General features: G+C 33.7%; 1 pseudogene; it reads right to left on the bottom strand.

Moving 5' to 3' along the window:
- Positions 1 to 1,340: 1,340 nt before the first annotated feature.
- LOC123252001 lies at positions 1,341 to 2,179 on the bottom strand (annotated as a pseudogene).
- Positions 2,180 to 22,758: the final 20,579 nt, after the last annotated feature.

Raw genomic sequence — 22,758 nt, 5'->3', positions numbered from 1 at the left:
CACATATAAAACCCAATGGAATTGTGCATTGGCTATGGGAGGGGGGGTGGGAGGAGAGAAGAGAAAGAACATGAATCATGTAACCATGGAAAAATTCTCTTAAATCAATTAAATAAAATTTAAAAGCAAAAAAATAATTGAAAAGTGGTATGGTATAGACCAGTGATAGGCAAACTTTTTATAGAAGGGGCCAAAGGAAAGGAAATGCTCATCTGTCAGTCTGTTTCTAAGACTAGTCTTTCGAAGTTTCATATTGTATCCTACTCATTGTATTCATCAGATTAGGAATAATGTACCCCCCCTCCCCATAGAACAATTCAGGGGGCCGTATCTGGCCCACTGGCTGTAGTTTGCCCATCACTGGTATAGACAAAAAGGATGCCAGACTTAACAGGCAGGAGATTTAGATTTGAATCACAGCTCTGCTAACTTGAATTTTGATCTTAAGCAAATAATATCACATTTATTTGGCACCTAGGTGGGACACTGGATAGTGTACTATAAAATATGGATAATAATAGCCCATACTTCATAGGCTTATTATGAGCATCAAATAACACTTATAAGTGTTTAGAATGATGGTAGACATTTAATAAATACTTGTTCCTTTCCCCTTGTCTATAAGGAATGGGGAGGGTAGGCCAATATTATTAATAAGGTCTCTTCCAACTCTAAATGTTAATAACCACCTAATTTAGCAAATAAACCAAGATATATCTTCTCTTTTTCTTCTTTTCTAAGTGTATTAAGTGTTTTTTGAATCACACATGCCAAACCAAATTACCAAGTTTACACTATGAATATATTTTAACTCTAAGAAACTCAGTAGAACACACTGAATCACTGCAATGTACTGCTTTTTATTTGGTTAACACACTTACAGTCCTCACTGCCAACATATATGTGTGTATACACATACATATATTTATATACATATATATATTTAACAAAGCACAAGATGTGCTTTCCTAGAGTATTTATTTGATTCTGTGGAATTACAAAGTTAAAAACCATATGAACTGAATTTCTACATCATCTTTTGGTCTTCAAGCTTTTCAGTAGTATAGCCGCACTACCAAGGACACCTTTTATAGATTTTTATATATATATATATATATATACACACACACACATAAGCACACACACATAGAAAACTAGGACTTGTGGAAAGTATTACATAGACAAAAACCTTGGCAATAAGATGCCATGCAAGAAAAGCTGTAGCTATGAACAAGTATAAAAATTAGTCAAAATGCTCTTTAGTCCATTATGGCTTTGCATAATTATCAAAGGAAGAAAATTTAAGACATTTCTCATTAAAGCATGTATTATTATTATTTTTACCTCTTCAGCCTCTTCCGTGGCATTGTTCTGTATATGTTTGGGTCCAAAAGCAAGGCAGTGTCTTTTGGGTAGCTTTGATAAATGAACTACTTTTGTTTTTAATTGATGTCGTTCACTTTCATTAACCCACACATCAGGCAAAATATCTTCTGGCATCCAATGAAGGAGCCGTTTTATCTTTCCAGAATCTTCTTTTCTCTGGGCTATGACAGTACTATGAAAAGCAACACCATGTCCCTTTCCTAAACTTTCTATATGGTCTGAGAGGCTAAAGCATATGGCTCGAAGTCAGGTTGCATCCAGTGTCTGTGCATCAGAGAAGTCGTGGGGTCCTGGTCAAGAGCATCCTCTTTTATTTTTAACTTCCTCCTCTTATTCATTCCAGCTTTAGAAGGAGATTCTTCTTTGGCCTTTGGCTGGCTGGCAACTTCTGAAGAATTCTGCTGACTAAAGTGTGTCGGTACATGCCGAGCTAGCCCTCCCTGAGATGCAAAGCTGGCATCGCAACCACCCCCAACACCCTTGAAAGGTTTGTCTCTACTGTGTGTCAGGATATGTCTTTGTAACCAACTTTGGTTGAAGGAGTGTTAAATACTTCACAACCCTTCCAAAGGCAAACAAATACCCCTCCTCGCTGACCATCTACATGTATGGAACGAATATGATCTGCCAGATCTGGACTAGAGTTGAAGCAAGTCTGGCACTGGTCCCAACAACAGTTATAGGCAATTTTTTTTTTGCTTGAAGAAGAAGAGCTTCCTTGTCCGTTCATCCTTGCAGGAGTTGAATGTCCACTGGAAACTGTGCTGTCTCTATCCATTATAGTACTGCTCATGCTGTCTCCCTGCTCCTCTTTCTTCTTTTCTGAATCTCCATCCAGTTTGCTATCAGACATTTTCACCTAAAGATATAAACAGTTCTCAAAGATTCAATTTTCCAGAGGTAGCATGTGAACCCAGGTCTTTTTTTATTCTGAGACCAGCACTCTATTCACTAAAGTATCTCAAAACTGAAAATGAGACATTGTTTATATTTGTATTTTATACTTTAAATTTAAAAGAGTCAACTTCTTTAATAATTCAGGATGAAAAATTGCTGTTAGAAAGTGATTTCCATGTCATTCTTTGCCCTTCTTGTCTCCCTAACCCACCAATAATGACATGAAAAACTTTAATATTCTTAATGTCATCTAGTATTATCAGAGCTCCAGAATCTTTTAAGTTAAAGACTCAGGAAAAATGAAACTAACACACATAATAAGGGCTTAATAATTGTTGCATCTATCTACATATCTTTATTTTGTTTTAAACTGATCATTTTATTTTGACTTCTAGTGCTTTTTGTAAGAATTACACATATATGATAATCCAAAGTAAGAATTAAATATACAAGCAAAAGCACTAAGAACAACTTTAATACACATGTTCATTTATAACACACACACATATCCCCAAAATAAATAAATTACAATGAAGTCAAATACCACCAAAATGTGATTGTGCAAAATTATTTGTGAATATTAAATTCCCAGAATATGCCCAAAGCTTAAAAGTATTCTTTTACTTGAACAAAAATAGCATGAATATCATCCATCCTATTAAAAATCAATAGGTATGCAGAAAAAATCAGACAAATCTGAGTCTCAGCTTCACAGAAGGGAAGAGCCATTTGGTTATAGAATCAATATGGCAGTATCAGTGTCATCTACAGTATTTAACATCAATTTTTGAACCTTTTAAAAGATTAGGATTAGGTTAACATTTTTACCCTTTTAGTCAGTATTTTAAGTTATTCTTTTTTATATCTATTCTCTTCACTCTGATTCACATACATGATTTTCCATATTAATTTGTACTCTTCAGGCACACCACTCCTTATGGACGGGGTACCTTTCTTAAAAGAAATCAGCTCTAAATGCATTATCCATATTCTACTCACTGCATTAGAAGGTCAGACTGTCCAGCCTCTGCTTTAAGGCATTTCTATTCAGAACTTCCAATCACAGATAATAATTCTCTCTTTGAAGGAGTTACTGGAGATTTTGAGCATTTGATGCTCCTCTTTGCCTTATTGCTTTTTGATTAGTCATTGTAGGCTAAGTAACTATTCTCTTGTTATTGGCTTCTATGTAAATGATACCACAACCTCTCTAAATTCCCCTGAACACCCACTTAATGGCATTGTTCTATTATTTCACTGGTCAGAAAGCTTTGAAGGTTGGATGTTGCAAAATTGACTAATGTAGCAAGGTAACATAAGCAGACTAATTATAATTACTAAACTTAAAAACTAGTTTGTTTTTAAGCAGTTCATTTTAATAAAATGAACCTAAATTAGGTTCCAATTGATTTCAGGCGATATAGGTAACTGCATGGCAGTTTCAAAATATGCATCATTTACAAGAAATCTCATGCTGCTAATAAGTCTTTATTGTAGGCTGATTATATTGTGGCCTGATGTGACTAGTATTTAGCATTTACTAGGAATAACCCTGGAATCACAGATTCCAGCAGGTTCTACACAAGGATTCATGTTTGGGTCAGACCTAGGCTAGACTCATTACCTCACCCTAGAGTTGCCTCCACACTGGCTACATAGCCAATAGTCATCCCTGAAAATGACTTTGTCATTAGGACAACTCAATGATTTGGTGCATTCTTACGAGAATTCACACATCTTCTGATGTCCCAGCCACATTGTCTGTTTTCCTTACAGATTGTTCTTAGGTCTGCTCCATCTCTAGAGAAGGTGGGCACTGACTGTCTTGTCCCTGCTCACGTACCCCCTAGCCTTCATGTGATGTGCTTCTCCATTTAAACATAAATTCCTTGCTAGTAGAGACCATCTCTCTCACTTAACACAGTTCCTGGTAAATAGTTAAATGAATGCCCTATTAAATCATATTCCCAGGGATAAATATTGAAGCTTCAAATACTCCAAGGCCTTCATAAAGATTTTGGCTACAGTAATTGAAAAATACTTTATACTAAGATCATGAGATCATACATTAATTTCAAACTAGATACTGGAATACTCACATTGATGAAACTATTTTTAAAAGAATGTTTTTATTGATAATTATATACATGCATATATGTGTGTATATACATATACAGTATTGTTGCTTCCCATTGTCATGTCTGAAAATGTATTTTTTCATGTGCACCTCTAATCCTTAAGCAATTTACAAAAATTATACTTTATGGAAAATAAGAACCTGGAGATATCAATTTAATTTTTTTCAATTTATTTATTTTATTTTGAATATTTTCCCATAGTTACATATTTCATGTTCTTTCCACTCCGCAAAACCCCTCTAACTCCTTCCCCCTTAGCTGAGGCATAATTTCACTGGGTCTTACATATATCATTGATCAAGACCTAATCCCCAATAATATCCCCATCAGCCCATGTGTTCAAGCAGTTGTTTTTCTCCTGTGTTTCTCCTCCCATAGTTCTTCCTCTGAATGTGGCTAGTTTTCTTTCTCATAAGTCCCTCAGCATTACTCTGGATCATTGCATTGCTGCTAGAAAAGAAGTCCTTTATGTTCGATTGTAGCACAGTGTATCAGTCTCTGTGTGCAATGTTCTCCTTGATCTGCTATTTTCACTCTGCATCAATTCCTGGAGGTCATTCCAATTTACATGGATTTCCTCCAGTTCTTTATTCCTTTGAGCACAATAGTATTCCATCACAAACAGATGCGACAATTTGTTGAGCCATTCCCCAATCAAAGGACATCCCCTCATTTTCCAATTTTTTGCCACCACAAAGAGCGTGACTATAAATAATTTTGTACAAGTCTTTTTCCTTATTATCTCTTTGAGGTATAATCCAAGCAGTGCTATGGCTGAATCAAAAGGCAGATAGTCTTTTAAAGCCCTTTGAGCATAGTTATAAATTGCCATCCAGAATGGTTGGATCAGTTCACAACTCCACCAGCAATGCATTAATGTCCCAATTTTGCCACATTCCTTCCAACATTCATTACTCTCCCTTATTATCATTTTAGCCAATCTTCTAGGTGTGAGGTGGTACCTCAGAGTGATTTTGATTTGCATCTCTCTAATTATTAGAGATTTAGAATACTTCTCATGTGCTTATATATATATTTTATTTCTTATCTGAAAATTGCCTATTTATATCCCTTGCCCATTTATCAATTGGGGAATGGCTTGATTTTTTATAAAATTGATTTAGCTCTTTGTATATCTGAGTAATTAAACCTCTGTAAGAGTATTTTGTTATAAAGATTTTTCCCAGTTTTTTGTTTCCCTTTATGATTTTGGCTGCATTGTTCTTGTTTGTACAAAAACTTTTTAATTTAATATAATCAAAATTATTTATTTTACATTTTGTAATTTTTTTCTAACTCTTGCTTGGTTTTAAAATTTTCCCTTTCCCATAGATCTGACAAGTATACTATTCTGTTTTGACTTAATTTACTTATAGTTTCCTTCTTTATATTCATGTCATTCACCCATACTGAATTTATCTTGTTGTAGGGTGTGAGATGTTGATCTACACCTAATCTCTCCCATATTGTTTTCCAATTTTCCCAACAGTTTTTGTCAAATAGCGGGGTTTTGTCCCAAAAGCTGGGTTCTTTGGGTTTATTAAAGACTGTCTTGCTGAGGTTGCTTACCCCTAGTCTTTTCCTCCCTTCTGTCTCTTCTCCAGTACCATATTGTTTTGATGACTACTGCTTTATAGTACAGTTTAAGGTCTGGTACTGTTAGGCCACCTTCCTTCATATTTTTTTCATTATTTCCCTTGATATTCTCGGTCTCTTGTTCTTCCAAAAGAACTTGGTTATAATTTTTTCTAATTCATTGAAAATGTTTTTGGTAGTTTGATAGATATAGCACTAAATAAGTAAATTAATTTGGGTAGGACTGTCATTTTTATTATGTTAGCTTGTCCTACCCATGAGCACTCAATGTTTTTCCAATTGTTTAGATCTAGTTTTAATTGTGTGGAAAGGGTTTCGTAGTTGTGTTTGTATTTGTGTTTTGTCTTGTGCTTGTCCTGTGTAGTCTTGGCAGATAGATTCCTTGTATTTTATATTGTCTAGGGTGATTTATAATGGAATTTCTCTTTCTAACTCTTCCTGCTATGATGTGTTTAAAATATATAGAAATGCTGATGATTTATGTGCATTTATTTTGTATCCTGCAACTTTGCTAAAATTGTTGATTATTTCCACTAACTTTTTAGTTGATTCTCTAGGATTTTTTCAGTATACCATCATATCATCTGCAAAGAGTGATAGCTTAGTCTCCTTGTTGCCCATTTTAATACCTTCAATGTCTTTTTCTTCTCTAATTGCTACTGCTAGTGTTTCTAGTACAATGTAAAATAATAGAGGTAATAATGGGCATCCTTGTTTCACTTCTGTTCTTATTGGGAAGGCTTCTAATTTATCCCCATTGCAGATGATGTTTGTTGGTGGTTTTAGATATATAACATTTATTATTTTTAGGAAAGGCCTTTCTATTCCTATACTTTCTAGTCAATAGGAATGGGTGCTGTATTTTGTCAAAGGCTTTTTCAGCATCTGTAGAGATAATCATGTGATTTTTGTGGGTTTGCTTGCTGATATGATCAATTATGTGAATGGTTTTCCTAATGTTGAACCATCCTTGCGTTCCTGGTATAAATCCCACCTGATCATTGTGAATAACCCTCGTAATGAATTGCTGGAGTCTTTTTCTTAGTATTCTGTTTGATATTTTTGCATCTATATTCATTAAGGAGATTGGTCTGAAGTTTTCTTTCTGTTTTTGATCTACCTGGCTTTGGGATCAGTACCATATTTGTATCATAAATGGAATTTGGTAAAACTACTTCTTTGCTTATTGTGTCAAATAGTTTGTATAGTATTGGAATTAGTTGTTCTTTGAAGGTTTGATAGAATTAACTTGTGAATACATCAGGCCCTGGCAATTTTTTCTTAGGGAGTTCTTTGATGGCATGTTCAATTTCTTTTTCTGATATGGGATGATTTAAGTATTCTATTTCTTCTGTTGTAAATCTAGGCAATTTATATTTTTGTAAATATTCATCCATATCACCTAAAATGCTATATTTATTGCCATATAATTGGGCAAAATAGTTTTAATTGATTGCCTTGATTTCCTCTTCATTAGCAGTGATGTCTCCCTTTTCATCTTTGATACTGATAATTTGGTTTTCTTCTTTCCTTTTTTTAATTAGATTGACCAGTACTTTTTCAATTTTATTTATTTTTTCAAAGTACCAGCTTCTAGTCTTCTTTATGAATTCAATAGTTCTTTTACTTTCAACTTTATTTATTTCTACTTTGATTGTTATAATCTCCAATTTAGTTTTTAACTGGGGATTTTTAATTTGTTCCCTTTCTAGTTTTTTTTTTAATTTGCATGCCCAGTTCACTGATCTTTGTCCTCTCAAATTTGTTATTATATGCATTCAATGATATAAATTTCTCCCAAGTACTGCTTTAGCTGCATCCCACAGATTTTGGTAAGATGTCTCATCACTGTCATTCTCTTCAATGAAATTTTTAATTGTTTCTTTGATTTGTTCCTTCGCTATCTGATTTTGGAGAATCATATTATTTAATTTCAATTTAGTTTTTGATTTGCCTGTCCATGTGCCCTTATTGATTATTATTTTTACTGCATTATGAATTGAAAAGGTTACATTTATTATTTCTGCTCTTTTGCATTTGTTTGCCATGTTTCTATGAATGTACCATGTGCAGCTGAAAAGAAGGTGTATTCCTTTTTGTCCCTATTTATTTTTCTCAACATATCTATTAAATCCAAATTTTCAAGGATTTCATTCACCTCTTTGAATTCAGATTTTGTCAAAAAGACACATTCTTTTTTAAATATGAAAAACTAATTTCCTGTCATCTGTGACATGTACAAAAATCAAAACTTTAAAAGTTATTTGGAACTATTGAAAACTAGAAAAGTAGGAGAATGGTTACCTTCTTTAGGTATAGCTGGGTAAGAATTCTTAAATAAATGATAAGTTATGGGAGATGTTATAGATATAAATATAAGGAATGTCAGGGAGCTTGGAAAGCTCAGGGTATGTTCAAAGAACAGAAAGTGGATCATAGAGCATATGGTGAGAAATAATATGAGCTAATGTTGGTGCCAGATTTTTGAGGGTCTTAAGTACTTGGCAAAGGAGTTTGAACTTTCTACCAGTGAATAGAAAGGGGATAAATTAAGAGTCAGAGGATTTGGGTTTAATCTTCCACTATGCCCCCTTACACCTTTGTGATCTTGTGTAAATCACATTTCTTATCTTGTTCCTTGTTTCTCTCATTTTAAAAATGAGGGACTATAACACGAAGGCAGGCAAAGACCTTTGAACTTTTAAATCTATGATTCTAAAGGTGGCAGATCCTTCATAACACTCAAAGTAGATGAGTTTATCTATATAAAATTAAAAGGTTTTGCATGAATCAAATCTAAGAAAGTGAATTAGAATAGAAATAGTAAAGTAGAAAAATATTTGCATCAAATATCACCTATAAAACCTGATACCAACACATATAGGGAATTAACAAAAAGTCATAACCACAATAGATAAGTAATCAAAGAATATGCACAATTTTCAAAAGAAAAACAATTCTCAAAGAAAGGGAACTATAAATGACCACATGCCTCAAATTATTAATAGTAAGTTAAATGAAAATTAAAACCAGGGGCAACTAGGTGGCACAATGGATAGAGAGCCAAGCCTAGAAATGGGAAGTCTTGTGTTCAAATCTGACCTTAGACATTTCCTAGCTGTGGGACCCAGGGCAAGTAATTTAATTCCAATTGCCCAGCCCTTACTGCCCTTAGTCTTGGAAGTGGTACTTAAGTATTGATTCTAAAGCAAAAGGTAAGGTTATTTTTTTAATTATTATTTAATTAAAAACAATGTGCACTGTGACTTCATAATATATAAATTTGTAAAGATGACAAAAAATTGGGACAATCAGTCCTGGATAAACTGTCAAAAGGCAGATACTCTAGTACACCAGAGATAGAGCTGTCAAGGGGTCTCATAGTTCTGCATAGCAATATGGAACTATTACAATTTATATGTTTTTAAATGACTAAACTTCCAAATACATTGACCCAGAAATCTGAATAAAGGGCATATGCCATTCAGAAGTCAATGACCCAATATGAATCAAAATATTCATGTCCTCACTATTTGTGGTAGCAAAAGATTATATGAAGAAAATGATTGGGAAGGAGCTAAAAAAGTATATGACAATGTATGAACTATTACTATGTAGTAAGAAATGAATAATTGAAAAAAATATGGGAATATTTGTATAAACACATGCAGATCGAAATAAACAGAACCAAGAATGAAATGTAGATGACTACAAAAATACAAATGAAACTAATACAAAAAGTATGTTGAACTCTGAGAAACTAGAAAATCCTTGAAAATCCTAGAGAAAATATAATGAAACGTATCTTCCTTCCAATAAATGAGAGCAAAGACAATATACCTTTTTGCATGCATTGTCAAATATAGTCATTATAGTGATTAGGAACCATACCTTTCATTTTACTAACAGAAGCTACTTCATGAGAAAGGAAAATCACTCTTCCAATGTAGGTCAATAGAATTTCTATCATTTTTAGTCTTAGAGAGTTACCTGAGATACTGACTTTCTGGCTTCAAGATAATCTCTTTATGTACACCAACCTGCCTCTCTGCTATCATCATTAGATGTTTTTCTTTAATTATTTTTCATTGTCATAAGGGAAACCTCAATGGAGTAGGTTATGACTATGATTAAAAATGAAAGTAATAAAAAATAATTTGGGGTTAGTGAGTAGTAAGCTAAAATAATTATTCAAATTCCATTATTTATTTAAGATCTCTATTTTTAAAAACACAATAGCCTCCCTTAGAATTCACCTAACTATATACTTTCCTGCACCACCCATGAAGGCAGATTTCCTCTTCTTTCCTTGTTTGAGTTTTTCAATCTAGTTTTTCAATCTCCCTTCATTAAAGTCCTGCACTAACATTTTTTTTTATGGCATGGATTCTATAAATCTGGATCAAGTGAATAAGTATTTATTAAAAACTTAAACGCTAAGCATTGGGAATATAAATATAAAAAGAAAGAAAATCAGTTCCTGCCCTTAAGGAATTTAGATTCTAAGTGGGGAGGAAACAGATAAAAGGGAGATGAAAAGGTGTGAGAAATGAAGGTACCAAACACCAGGGGATTGTAGAGAAGGTCTGGATGAATTCCTATTGCAACCTGGAGAGGAAAAAGATATGGCTGACCTGGATCTTTAAGTCAGAATGAAAGGTCGCAGCACAGAAAGGAGTCATGATTTCCCACGTGAATTCCACAGTAAAGTGGTGTTTGGGTAATTGTAGAGAAAATCCAGTAGAGTTAGACATACAGGCACAAGAGGTTAGCTTAGAGCTAGCCTCCTGTCAAGCTGTGACAAGTCCTATCAATGAGAAGATTGAGAAAATAAGCTAGGAATGTACTACATCCAAGTACGAGTTGAGCTAACTTTAGAAAGGCTCATTTGCCTTGTGTTAAAGTTTTCATTCATAGTAATTCAGGATTATAGTCCTCTAAGGTGTCAAGGGGGTCTAATTTGGCTTCCAGTAGCAGAATCAAGATGGTAGAGTAGAGGAAGCACTCCATTGAACTTTCACAATATTCTCCTCCAAAAACTATAAAATGATATTTCAAATAAAATTCACTAGTGGCAGAGTCAGCAGAAGATCTGGGAGAGCTATTCTTCCAGCCAAAGACAATATAGGAAGTCAAGAGATATCTGTGATGGGTTTGGGATTGGGTGGCGAAGCCTGGCCTTGAGGCTATGGAGGATCAAACACTAGTGATGGGACTTCCTAGTGTCAACAGAAGAGCAAGAGCAGCAAATTCAGAAGCTCTTGTAAGCTTAAAAATCAATAAACAATAATTCCAAGAATTATATTTAATAAGATTTATCAATAATAACTTGAAGTAAAAGGAATAAAAAGAAAAAAGTAAAAGCCTGAGTAAAGCCAGCTTTCCCAGCTGCACATGGGGGAAAAAAGCCAGTGGGTAGTGTGAGAGCAAACTTATTTACAATACGTAATGATGCTACGTGGACAAAGGGAAAAGGACTCTGGAAGATGAAGTCCAAGGTTTCAAGATTTCTAATTACACAGTCCCAAGTCATAGACAGTAAAGAGAAGTAACAACTGCTCAGAAAGCGATTACAGGGGACCCCTGTGCTAGCACCCAATGTAGAATGCTGCTTAGCAATTCTGTTACCTATGCCTACTTCTGGGTCACAGTTCAAGGCAGACTATGAACTCATGACTGGCTAACTCAGAAAACAGATTCTCTTTTGTATTTATTTTATTTTATTTTATTTTATTTTATTTTATTTTGCATTTTCTAGTGCTTAGCTCTCAGGCACATTTTCAGTGAATGCTAAAGTTTTTATTCATTAGCAGCAAAACTTTTGTACATAAAGGATCATTTATTGCATTGACTGGTGGAAAAATAAAGGGTAGAAAAATGAGAGAGGAAGTTCCAAACTGGAAATTTACTGCTTAGAAAAAGTGGGAAAAAAACTCAGTATTGAATTAATTTACACTCTAAGATACAGCTTGATGCAGCTGAATAAATTAGCCCTGGCTCAGTGGTCCAGAATGAAAAATGGATTAAGACAGTCTAAAAGTAAGAGAGTAATAACAGATAATTTATTTTTTAATAAAGAGATTGGGATTCCCATAACATTAGTTCTAGAAAGCAGATAACTGAATATCCTTCCAACTTCATTTGTGTCTTAGTTTCTTCATCTGTAAAGAGTTTGGTTTCTATGACACCCTATTTTCTATTATTTGTACTATCAGTTCTCTTGAATATGATAATGAGAAGCATGGGAAAGAGTGCAACTAATTTTAAAAAACAGTAAAATAAGAGTTTTAGAATGTTTCACAAACCTTAAGGGGTGCAATAGTCACACTTTCTACAGTACTTATTTTACATCTTAATAATAATACTTATATGGTATTTTAAAGTAATTGATTTGAACCTCACAACAATTCAGGGAGTAGGTGCTATTATCCCCATTTTACAGGTAAGGAAAATGAAGTAGATTAAATGATTCCTACAAATCACACAGCTAATATCCAGGAAAATGTTCAAACATATTTTCCTAACTCTAAATCTGACACTCTGCCCACTATGCTACCTGGATTACATATTAATCATCAGAAAATACCAAACTCAATAATAAAACATCTCCTCCCCAAAGAGGGGAAAGGCTATACCTCATTCTAATACTTAGAAATTTTGGGTCTTGAGGTGTCATATTCAATGATAGCCAGAATTCAACTTGAGAGGATCCCTCATTAGCCAACTAGAATGTAGGATGACATAGAGCATATCATCTGTAGAATTTATACTATCCTTTCCTTCAAATGTATTTTGGAGAAAGGGGTCAAATCCATGGGAAGCTTTAGATGAAACTCTTAGCTTGAAAAAAGAAAATGGCCTAGTTGATCTTTTTTTCAGCCCTTTGATCTCATATCACATCAAAACAAAAGAAGTGTTCCCATACTAAATCTGGAAAAATTTACTATATAAAATACATGTTGGCTTACTGCATATAGAATCTATTTTTATGTGAGTGGAATTGGAAAAATATATCTAAAATTCCTCTAGAATTAAATACTCTACTTGTGGATAATTCAAAAAAGAATGTTAACTTCACAACTTCTAAAATAATTGGTTTTCTACCAGATAAATCAAAGCAGCATGATATACTGCAAGAAGAGTATGGAGTAATTATTTTAAAATTAGGCTATTAATTAATTTGGCATTTCCTCTTAAAGCATTAATCATCTTAAACAAAGCCTGAGCAGTCTATAAATGTACACCTTCAGTTAATCAATGCATTTTTGCTACTCTTAAGTATTTCGTGCTTACTTTGTTTAACTTGTTCATTGATTATCCAATCTTTTTTATGACATCTGCTCTTTAATTTATCCAATCGCTACAATTTATTTTCACCAAACAGCTTAAGACCCATTTTTAGGGCATGTTGTTACAATACCCATAATTTAGACTGAGAAAAATAAAAAACGTAGTAAGTACCAAAAAATCATTCTGGAAATATTCAGGAGAGTAGTGAATGGCCCTCCCTTTCATCCTCTCTCTCCCTGAGGAGGATTGGCGAGTTAGCAAGGGAATATTTATGGGGTGTGGGAAGAGTGAGAGAGGGATATGCTATATTCCCACAGACTTCTTATGGACCTCAATTTCTTTCTCTGTAAAAGTAGGAGGATAAACAAAACAGTATCTTAAGGCTTTTTTTTTAAAGCTGCTGAGACATGTTCTTCCTCTGAAACCATCTTTAATGATTTTAACATACATTCCAGGTTTCCCCCCACCAGGTTTCACATTTCCAAAAGGCAAGCATTGTTTTCCAGATGGATGGTGAAGTAGATAGAGTTCTGGAATCAGGAATATCGAGTTCAAATCCTGCCTCAGACGTTTATAACTTGAGTAAAGTCACTTAAAATCTATGTGGAATAAAACAGGAAAAATAAAACAGGAATAATAATATCTACCTCATAGTGTTGTTGTTGTGAGAAAGAAACAAATGAGGTAAGACAGGCAAAGCGTTTTCCAGTCCTTGGAGTCACTATATAAATGCCAGCGATTAGTAGTTTTTATTCTACATCTTTTCCTTCTACTCACTGTGCCTTCCAAGGCTCTCAACACAGAGGTGAACATTACGTCAAAGTCTGATGAATAAATTAACCCAGATGTAATCTGAAGGCATCCAGGAGATCAGACAAGTCATTTATCTTCCCAGTTACTCCACAGAATACATCTCGATCCATCCTTCAGGCTAATGGCCTGCATTACTTTTCTTGAGCCCATCAATCTGGACAGACACCGATACAGAATGTCCCTGACGGAAACACAACCTAGAGTAGCTGTAGAGGAAGGTAAAGATATTATTTGGATATCCCTCTCCTAAAGCAAACATAAAATATTGTTTTTATTCTTTGCAAATAGCTTTATGATCGAAGTCTCAATTGAGATTTTAAATATCACATGAGATGGACAAGAATGTATTGTATGCTCACTTGTGTAAAGAAATATGGTGATCTCAAAGTTCATTTCAATTAAAATCAACTCAACAAACACTGTTCTATCCACTGTCCTAGGCACAAAACACTGAGATGTAACACAGAGCTTGCTTGCAAAGAGGTTTTAATTTAATATGGAGGAAGGAAAAGTTAAGAGGTTATGAAAATAATATTTTATATTAGTGATAATAGAAGGGAATGAGCATTTATATAGCATTTATTATATGCCAGATGGTGTTCTAAGCACTTTACAAATAATATTTCATTTGATCCCCAAAAATAGCCCTGTGAAGTAGTTGATGTTGCTATCCTCACTTTATTGAAGAGAAAAAGAAGGCAAATAGAGTTAAGTGACTTACTCAGGGTCACATAGCAAGTCTCTGAGGCTACATTTGAACTCAGGTTGATCTTCATTGGTTTCCCTTTTACTTTTAGGTTTATTCACTGAAGAATTTGAATATAAAAATAGAAACCTCTTGATTTGGGAGGAAATTATCTTCCTTTACTCACACTATTTGTTCATGGAATAGAAACCTAGTGGGATCTTGGTTTATATTTAGTCCAACCACCTCATTATATAGAAGAGTACAGATATATCCAGAGTCACATCAATACTTTAAGAACCAGAGATTGCCCTGGTGTGCAAGCTCTCCTCAGTATCAATAATAATAGCTTACATTTATAGAGGTTTGCAAAATAGCACATAAACACACACATATAAATATAGAACTTCTTTGAGTTCTTGGTTTTCTCATTTAGAAATTGAATTAGATGGATTAAACTATCTCAAGGAGCCTATTCAGTTTTCAAATATATATGATCTATAAATTTGAAAAAAAAAACAAGTACTTAAAAACTGCAGCTTGCAAAATATTTTCAGAGTAGGAATTAAAATAGTAGAGCATGCCAACATATTTATGTAGTTGCTAAATTAAACAAAAAGCAAGTGAAATTTCCCAGAGAGAGATAGAAAAGGAAATAATTATTGTGGAAAAATCATTTTTAAAAGGCACATAGTACTGAACAACCAAATAATAGTAGGAAAATCATAAAAGACCATTCTATATCTGGCAAAACAAGAAGGAAAAGGAGAGTGGAAAGCCAAACTTACCGTTTTTTCTACATTTAATCTCTTGATTGTCTTTCTCATAAAGGCATCTAAATAGCAACAATTATCAAGGATTCCTTCAAAACCATTTAGATGAATCCAGATTCAATTCAATAAGATTTTTGTCTTTTCTTTTTTTCTTATTTGAAAAAAATAACTACAACTTACTAGATCTGGTTGAGGTGCTGATACTTATAGGAAAGAAGTATAAAAGATATCCTTTGGTATCCAGGATCTTGGAGTCTTATTATGATAAAATATCACTCATGGCTAAGTTTAATAAATAAATGTAGTGTTAATAATAAAAGAAGTTGTGTCAAGATGGTGGAATAAAGACAGGGACTTGCCTGAAATATCCCAAATTCCTCTCCAAACAACTTGAAAATAATGCCTCAAAATTAAATCTGGAGCACCAAAACCATCAAAAGGAAGGGATGAAATAATTTTCCCACCCAAGACAATTTAGGCCAGCAAGAAAGGTTTCTCCCACCAGGGACAAGAGTGGAGCCCCATTCAGTACAGACTGAGATCATAAGCCATCAGTAGGCCTTGGGAGTGGGTGAATCCACAGCACCAGCAGTTTTCAGAGCTCTTAGTCCAGAGTTGGTAAGGGCATCTGTCAACTGGTCAAAAATGGATTACAGGGGACTTTTTGCTAGCACTGCTTGGAGGACTCTGTTGCATTGGTCACCACAATTCCCAGTCCCAGTACCAAGAATGAGAATGAAGACTAGCACATTAGACCATGAAGGCACAGGAGAACGGGGAAGCTGGCCACAATTTCAGGGCAAAAAAGGATTCTTGTGGTTGCTCACAGACCAAGCATAGTCCAGGAACGCAATGACCACACTTCTTCTGAGATCATGTTACCTTGAGAAAACTGAAAACTTACAGGTTCCCATAACTAGCTCTGAAAATAGCTTCAGAAAAAAAACCTAAATCTTGGGACAGACAGTACCCTCTACACCCCAGGAGCAGAATAGAGCTTTAACATGAGGCTAAGAATCAAGAAATAGTCTGGAAAAAATAAGCAAATGACAACAGTAACTTGACCGTTAAAAGTTACTATAGTGACATGGAACATCAAAACAAAAAATTCAGAAGAAAATAACAAAGTCAAGAATACTATATCCAAAGCCTAAAGGAAAAATGTGAATTGGTCTCAAGAAAAATTTAAAAAAGTAGAATTCCTAGAAGAGCTCAAAAAGCCCAAATGGCTATAAAATTGGCATAATATTTGGCCCACCAATATCACCATAAAATCTATATCCATCAAAGATAGGGGAAAAGAACCAATTTGTACAAAAATATTTATAGTAGCTCTTTTTGTTGTGACACAGAATTAGAAACTGAAGAGTTATCCATCAATTGAGGAATGTTAAACAAGCATGTGATTTTAATGCAATAGTATTGTTACATAAGGAGTGACAAACAAGAAAATTATAAAAAACCTAAAAAGACTTATATAAAAAGATGCAAAGTGAAGTGAGCAGAATCAGGACAACATTGTGCACAGTAACAGAATTAATATATGCTGATCAATTGTGAATGACAACAATTATCAGCAATGGAAGGATTCAAGACCATTTCAAGGGACTCGTGTCAAAAAAAAACCCAAAAAACTATTTACCACCATAGAGGGACTTAGTGTAGTCTGAAAGCAGATTGAAGTAAACCATTTTTCAGTTCATTTCCTTCATGGATTTTTTTCCACATATAAGTGATACATTTCTCCTTTCACAACATGACAAAGATAGAAATATGTATGGCATGGTGTCATGTGTCTAACCTATATCATATTATCAGCTATCTTGGGGAAGGGGTAGAGGTAAGAGGAAGGGAGAGAACATGGACCACAAAATGTCAGAAAACAATTCTTAAAATTGTGACTACTTGTAATTGGGGAATCAATTTTTTAAATCTATTTATTTAATTAATTAATTTAGAACATTTTTCCATGGTTACATGATTCATGTTATTTCCCTCCCTTCTTCCCACTTCCCCTCCCATAGCAAATGAACAATTCAACTGGGCTTTAAATGTATCATTGATCAAGACCTATTTCCATATTATTAATATTTATAATAGATTGATCATTTAGAATCCAGATCCCCTGGGGGAATATAATGTCAAAATGTCACTCTAAAAAAGAAGAGTTTAAAAAGGATTTTAAAAATCAAATAAGAGAGATGGAGGAAAAATTGGGAACAGAAATAAAAGTGATTAAAAAAAATCATGAAGCTAGGATTACAACCAAGAATCATATATTCAAGCCAGGGTTTTCTGGGGGAGGAAAATGGATATTTGATAAATTAGGAGACTTTCAAGCATTCTGCATTAAAAGATGAGAACACAATAGAAATTTTTACTTTCAAATATGACTCAAGAGAAGCATAGAAAGATAAGCAGGAAAGACAAATAAATCATAAGAAATTCAATAAGGTTAAACTTTATATTCCTATGAGGAGAGATGCTACTTTTAATTCTTAAGAACTTTCTTGTTATTAGGACAATTAGAAGGAATATTCATAGACAAAGGCCACATGTGTGAGCTGACTAATGAATGATATCTAAAAAATAAAATTAAGGAGTCAGAAAGAAGGAAAAGGGAGAAGGGAAATATGGAATGGGGTAAATTATGACTGAACAAGTTAAGGTTTAGGAATGTGATGTAATACTTTTCTTTTATAATAAATGTCAAGGAGTATGCTATTGGGGGAAAAAACTGGAAAAACTTACATGCAAATAAAAGTTAGCAGAACCATAATAGTGTGCATTAACAGCAGTATTGTATGATGAGCAACTGTGAAAGATTTAGCTCTTCTCCTTAATAGAATGATCCAAGAAAATTTAGAAAATATATGATGAAAAATTATATCTACATTCAGAATGAGAACTGATAGAGTCTGAATGCAAATTGAAGCATACGTTTTAATTTTTTCTTGTTTGTTTTTGATCTGTGTTTTCTTTCACTCCATAATTTATATGGAAATTTTTGCATGACTGCACATGTATAACCTATATCAAATTGCTTGCCTTTTCAATGAGGGTAAAAACATTTGGAACCCAATTTTTAAAATGAATATGAAAATTTTCTTTTACATGGAATTGGAAAAATTTCATGTATATATATGTATATATAATATGCTTGTTTTATAAGGGTATCTAGAGTAAATACTATAAAAATGGTTAGTATAGGGATTACTAGAGGAGAACCAGAGAAGAATGAAATTTCATGGAGGAGCTTGAACTTTGGAAGAGTGATTAGGACTTAGATAGGCAAAGAGGGAAAGAAAAGTCATTCTAGGTCAAAGTAAAGCATGAATGATGATTCAGGCAGAGAAGGAAATATGAAAGGTAGGAAAGCCAATTAGAAGAATGAAAAGGGCTCCATTGCAAGAATATTAGAATATGAGATAGGAAAGGTTTGGTAAATTCTGTACTTTTTATATATTATGTTCATCAAAATACAAGAATTGCTTATATTTTTCTAATTATTTTTCTGTTCCTATTTCATCTCAAAGTGTGCACTCTCTTACTTGGAAAGGGACCTCAGAAGGGACCTTCTGAGCAAGAATTCCTAATCAACCTCCTGACAAAAAAGATATCTAGCTTTTTCTTCAAAGCCTTCTACCATTCTTTATCATTCTTCAAAGGGAAGATTTGAGATACTTGAGACATTTGGTACTTATTTATTTCAGTCATGCTCAAGCCCATTTGAGGTTTTCTAGGCAGAGACATTAGAGTGATTTGCCATTTCCTTGTTCAGATCATTTTATAGATAAGAAAACTAAGGTAAACACTGTTAAGTTACTTGCCCAGAGTCACATGGATGGTAAGTGTCTGAGGCCAGATTTGCACAAAGGAAGATGAATCTTTCTAACTCTAAAAATGGTACTCTATCCATTGTGCCACCTATCTGTCCTAAGACTTGAGACATATTATTGAAATATATCATATAAAGTAATATGAAGATTCAAGACCCCAGCCATCTTGTATTTTGATCCAAATTTATTTTCCTTTCTATGTGAATTATTGTAGCAATTATCTTCATTGTTTTTGCATGTTCAGTCTTCTCAAGAAGACTTTGCATGTGCACACTCCCCAAAAGGACTCTGATTCTGCTGAGTAAAACAAAAAGAGATCTTATTCATTATAAAAGAATCTGATTAGCTACTTAAGACAGTTTCATTTTATCTCAAATTTCAGTATCCAAATTTCAACTATCCAAAAGGGTAAATGGTTTGTCTTTTAGACAAGAAAAATAAAGGCAAGACTTATCCCTTCTGGAAGAATGGAGCAGCCCCGAGTGAGGGAAATAGGAACAGCTGAGATAAAGGGAAAACTTTATAAGGCAATATGCATTAGATCTGAATCATTGGAGATACAATATTCTGAGGGAAATAAAGCACCACATTAGACTATTTTGTGTTCAGAACAAGTTTCCAAAATGCACAAATGACATATTTATCACTAACACCTGAATATGAGTAAAAAGGACAGTACCATCAAAAGTAAAGAGTTATTTTGCATAATTCAACAAAAGAAACTAAGTTGCCCAACATTTGGAGAACAAATGAAGCATAATTAAATTTTATTTTGTATCAAAGGCATGTGTATATATTCACATACATCTGATCAAACATATACATATATACACATCTGTATGCATTTGCACATGTATAAAATGTGTCTATATATGAACTTATATTATTTGAACCTCTATTATTTTTTATTTGAGGATCTTAATTTTAACACTCTCTATACTGCATATTTTCAAATTAACAAGTTGAAAATGAAGTTATATTGTAATACTTTTTTTTTGTTATAAAAGTAACTTCTAGGGCATGGCAATGACCCTGGGTGATTGAAGTTTGTGCTAGCAAGTTCTAGCAGGTACTACCAAATGTTCCAGAAAATCTGGCTTGGTAGACCAAATGCTTGGTTGTACCGAAAACCTGTTAGGTAATGAATTGTATGTCTTATCACAATGTCAGGCACACAGTAGGCATTTAATAAATTAATTGATCTCTCAAGAAAAACCTTGTTAAATTAAAGAAGTTCATGATTAAACTGGTCATGGTGTAATGAGCCCTCAGCCATAGCCTAATCAGAGATATCTACTAAAGCAGAGATATTTTAACCTACATTGTTCACAGGAGTGCCTACAAAAATTAAAGCACAGGTATTGATATGTTGAATTATTAAAATAAAAATAAATACATAAATTGAAATATCCCTGGTTTCTTCAGGTATACATGTACAAGGTAAATGTAACTACTGTAATACTTATCCTAATAAGTCACCATCATTTGCTTTGAAAAGTAAAAGTTGAATACCTACAAAAATTAAATCTACTCAGTGCTTACCCTCTAAATCTCAACCCCTTTTAATTGACATAAACATGATGCTCTTTTAAAGCATAATTTCTAAAGGTTTGATGTCATTAAGAAATTGAATGAGAACAAACATACCAAATTTGAATTTAAAAAAAAGTTGAGGAATCCGCTAGGGTCAGCACCTCTCTACTTAAACAAAATCTTGAGCTAAATAAATTTTCTATTTAGTCTAAATAGAAAAACACATGAATAAAAATTCAATTGCCCATACCTTTCTAATTGTCCAACAACTTGAGCTAAATAGAAAAACGTATGAATAAATGTCAGCCCAATATTTACAAATATAACCTAATCTCTTACTCAAACTTCAATCCTGCCTCATCAATTAGATGCCAGAGCTCCCTTCTTTGCTATACTATTGACCTCTCAAACCTTTTATAACCAAAGCAGAAATCATTTTTCCCATAAGATCACCCCTCTTCCATATTTCCCTTTAAAGGGAACTCTCATTCTTCTTTGTTTACAAACCCAGACTTATCTTTGAGCCTTTCCTTTCTCTCATGCTCCATATCTAATCATTTACCAGTCTGGTCACTTTTACCTTTATAACACGTGTGACAGACATCCTTTCTCTTTTCTCCAAGCATGCATCCAGGAGAGAAGTTTAGGTGTCCATTATTTTTTACTTTTCTTCTAAGCTATTGCAATACCAAAATAATTGGTCTACCTGCTTTGATTCTCTCTCCTCTTCAATCCATCCTCCACGTGAGGTATAATTGTCCTCATGGCATCCACCTCCTCAGAAACCTTTAGCATCTCCTTTTTGCCTCTAAGAGAAAAGAATGTAGAGGTAGCACATAGGAAGCATCAGAGAGGCAAGTAAATTTAGATTTGATCCAAAGGCAAACTTCCTAACAATTAGTTTCCTTGAAGTAGAATGGAACTAGACTACCTAGAAAGGTAATTGCTTTCCTCTTACTTGTGATTCTTAAGCAAAAGCAAAAATAATTATTCCTTTTACTAGATGTCAGCTTTTAGATATGCTGTAAAAGGAATAATTTTTATGGAATATGTTGAACTATATCAGGAGTTCTTAATCTATGGCCTGAAGAATGATCTAAAGAGTTCTGTGAACTTGAAAAAAATACTTCTTTATTCTCACTATCTTCCAAGTGAAATTTAGCATCTTCTTAATTATGAATATAGGCAAAAACATTATTCTAAGAAGTCTCCATTGACATCAATCAACTACAGAAAGAGATCATCACACAGATATATATATATGCATGCACACACACATATACACACAAGTAAACACACAAAAGTTTATGAAATCCTGGGCCAAATATTCTATGAAATCACATCCATCCAAATTTGAAATTCTATTGATCCCTTTTATTTCAGATAACATGTGACTAAAATGGCATCCAATGAAAGTATGGATTAAAACTGCCATGAATAGGGGAGCAGCTAGCTGGATCAGTGGATTAAGAACCAAGCCTAGAAAAAAAGGTGGTACTGTGTTCAAATCTAGCATTAGACACTTCCTAGCTATGTGACCCTGAGTAAGTCATTTAACCCCCTTTACCCAGTTCTTACTGCTCTTCTGCCTTGGAATCAATACAAAATATATATTTTTAACTGCCTTGAACCACTAAGAAAAGTACATAGACAAACAGAATTCAGAACACGTAGTGTTTCCAAAAAAATTTTTTTCCAAATGTAGAGCTTACAAGAAGTATTCGCAAACCTGGAAGCCTTAAGTTATATATTTGTCTGCCTACTAAGCAAGCTTCAGGTAAAAAATGCAAGATTTATCCTTCAAGCTT

This window comes from Gracilinanus agilis, chromosome 6 (genome assembly GCF_016433145.1).
Source record: "Gracilinanus agilis isolate LMUSP501 chromosome 6, AgileGrace, whole genome shotgun sequence".
In the NCBI taxonomy this organism is placed as follows: Eukaryota; Metazoa; Chordata; class Mammalia; order Didelphimorphia; family Didelphidae; genus Gracilinanus; species Gracilinanus agilis.
Note: the sequence above shows the minus strand (reverse complement) of the source record. Positions and strands in the feature narration are given on the sequence as shown.